Source organism: Macaca thibetana, chromosome 7 (assembly GCF_024542745.1).
Source record: "Macaca thibetana thibetana isolate TM-01 chromosome 7, ASM2454274v1, whole genome shotgun sequence".
Taxonomy (NCBI): Eukaryota; Metazoa; Chordata; class Mammalia; order Primates; family Cercopithecidae; genus Macaca; species Macaca thibetana.
Window position 1 is genome coordinate 42,791,525 of NC_065584.1, and position 3,250 is coordinate 42,794,774.

The 3,250-nt window shown below is 48.8% G+C and overlaps 1 protein-coding gene across 1 annotated transcript in view; it reads right to left on the minus strand.

Moving 5' to 3' along the window:
* LOC126959764 (peptidyl-prolyl cis-trans isomerase A-like) overlaps positions 1-3,250 on the minus strand; it is a 399,629-nt gene that overhangs the window by 143,983 nt on the left and 252,396 nt on the right. The window lies entirely within an intron of this gene.

Genomic DNA, 3,250 nt, shown 5'->3' on the forward strand with positions numbered 1-3,250 from the left:
TCAAGCGATTCTCCTGCCTCAGCCTCCTAAGTAGCTGGGATTACAGGCACACGCCACCACACCCAGCTAATTTTTGTATTTTTAGTATAGACAGGGTTTCACCATGTTGGTCAGGCTGGTCTTGAGCTCCTGACCTTGTGATCTGCTCACCTTGGCCTTTCAAAGTGCTGGGATTATAGATGTGAGCCACCACCCCCAGCCTTTTCTTTTCTTTTTTGTGAGACAGAGTCTCGCTCTGTCACCCAGGCTGGAGTACAGTGACAAATCTCGGCTTACTGCAACCTCCGCTTCCCGGGTTCAAGCGATTCTCCTGCCTCAGCTTCCCGAGTAGCTGGGATAACAGGCGCCTGCCATTAGGCCTGGCTAATTTTTGTATTTCTAGTAGAGATGGGGTTTCACCATGTTGGCCAGGCTGGTCTCAAACTCCTGACCTCAGGTGATCCGTCTACCTTGGCCTCCCAAAGTGCTGGGATTACAGGCATGAGCCACCTCGCCTGGACTTTTTTTTTTTTTTTTTCTCTAAAGCAATGTAAGCTACTGAATTTGAGGTCAGTTCAGTATGACTACATACACCCTTTTTTTTTTTTTTTTTTTTTTTTTTTGAGACAGAGTTTCAATCTTGTTGCCCAGGCTGGAGTGCAATGACAGGATCTTGGCTCACTGCAACCTCTGCCTCCTGGATTCAAGCGATTCTCCTGCCTTAGCCTCCGGAGTAGCTGGGATTACAGGCGTGCGCCACCACACCCAGCTAATTTTGTATTACTAGTAGAGATGGGGTTTTACCCTGTTGGCCAGGCTGGTCTCGAACTCCTGACCTCAGGTGATCTGCCCACCTCGGCCTCCCAAAGTGCTGGGATTACAGGAGTTAGCTACTGCGCCTAGCCTTTTTTCTTTTTTCCTAAAGCAATATAAGCTACTGAATTTGAGGTCAGTCCAGTATGACTACATATACTCAATTTTTTATGAGTATGAACATTTATTTCTCTGGATTCCTTCAGCAAACCTCATTCCCTTTCCTGTCTTGCCTAGGGAAAGCCATTTCTTTCAAAATGAAATGAGGAATCCACGTCAGCTTGCATTTTCTTTCCTGTTTCCTCAGACAGAAGCAACCAGAGAGCCACTAAAGGTCCCATTGAGGAGACCTGCAGAGAGCTATTTACCATTACAGTGTCCATCAATGGGAAGGCAGCTGCGGTGCCCAAAGGGGGTCAGGCTGGGTTGGATCTGCCCTCTGTACTCTGGTGGTGGTGGGAAGAAAATCACAGCAGGTTGGGCCTTGGTTCCCAGAAAACATACCCGGCTATATTCATCTGTGGGATATTCCTACCACCCGGAATACATAGGGAAAATGCATAGGGAAAACATTACAGGGTGTTTTCTGCACCTCCATTTTATTGAGTGCTGGGTCAAGTGCTGTGCTGTTCTTTCCATGCATTACTTATTTCATTTTTCCAGCAATCCTATAAGGTAGTCACGCTAAATATCCTATTTTGAGATGAGGAAACTGAGGCACAGCGGGGTTCAGTAATGTGCTTAAGTTTGCACAGCTGGTGAGTGGTGACACTGGGACTGGAACCCAAGTGTGCCTAACTCCAGAGCCCTAGGCATGCACCTGGAACCCCATGTAAGCCCAATGTAGAGACGTGCACCTCAAAATAATGGAATCCACTACATCAGTTCCTTTAGCTTTTAGTGTAATCAGAGTAGCTAGCAGGCTCGGGATTTTCCCCTCCTTTTTTTTTTTTTTTTTTTTTTGAGACGGAGTTTTGCTCTTGTTGCCCAGGCTGGAGTGTAATGGTGCAATCTCGGCTCACTGCAACCTTCGCCTCCCGGGTTCAAGCAATTCTCCTGCCTCAGCCTCCTGAGTAGCTGGGATTACAGGCACCAACCACCACGCCCAGCTAATTTTTTGTATTTTTAGTAGAGATGGGGTTTCACCATGTTGGCCAGGCTGGTCTTGAACTTTTCTTCTCGTGTTATAATTCAGACACTTGACCTGAAATATACCTTTTCAAATGAAGTAAATGGGCTAAACACTTTCCTTGACCTACTACTGAAAAATACATTCTCCATCCAATATTCAGCCTCAAAACAGGTATATACATAAATATTTTTCATTGCTTTTTTTTTTTTTTTTTTTTTTTTTGAGACAAGGTCTCACTCTGTTTCGCAGGCTGGAGTGCAGAGTCATGATCTCGGCTCACAGAAACCTTAGCCTAATGGGTTCAAGCAATCCTCCCTCCTCAGCCTCTCAAGTAGCTGGGATTACAGGCGAGCCACCATGCCCAGCTAATTTTTGTATTTTTAGTAGAGACGGGGTTTCACTACGGTGGCCAGGCTGGTCTCCAACTCCTAACCTCAAAGTGATCTGCCTGCCTCAGCCTCTTAAAGTGCTGGGATTACAGGCATAAGCCAACGCACCTGGCCTTTCACTGCTTTTTAAAGACCTAATAGGGTAGACTTTGCTCTCCCTCAATACTGGTTGGTAGGGATAGGCAATTTTCTTAACTCCAGAGAGCATTCGTTTGCCTCTCTCCAGTGCTAACACGTTCAGTGGTAGGAAACTGGGTCTTGAACAAGGGTCATTCATTCTTTGGTACCACTGGCTATACCACACAGAGACATTTAGGGGTCACAATACACTCGTCACTTGGGCACCTATCCTAAGCACCTTAGAGGGAAAACAGAGACTTTTGCCAGTACACCTCCAAAGGATTTTGCACTTGGAGATGGTTTTATGATCATTTCACCCTGGTGGAGGATGTGAGTAGGCATTTTCCCCATTTAAAGAAAAAATGGGGACGGGGGAGGGCTGTGACACAGTCACACAGGTAAGGGGCAGCCAGATGGCAGGGAGGGGGAATTCCACCCACACTCTCGGGGGCTCATGGAGACGGGTGTTCGAATCCAGATCCTGCTCAAGGCCTTCCTACCTCGGGTGAGCCCAGGTGAAGACCAGCCACTGGGGAGCTCGGCCAGGATCCTGCAGATGCAGGGTGCCACGGTGGGTGGAGTTACCGGCGCCAGACTTGGGGTGGGATATGGGGAGAAGTGGTGAGCCCGGAAAGCCGAGCATGGTAGAAGTGGGCTGGGAGGGGGCTCACCTCAACTCCCCCATTCGGAACATCCGAGGAAAAACGAAAACGTTCCCCCGCCCCGGGCAAGAAGGGATTGGGGGGCGGGGCTGGAGCCCCGCCCTGGCGTCGCCCGCTCGGTGGGGTCCAGCTCTCCTGCGCGCGCTCCCCGCCCC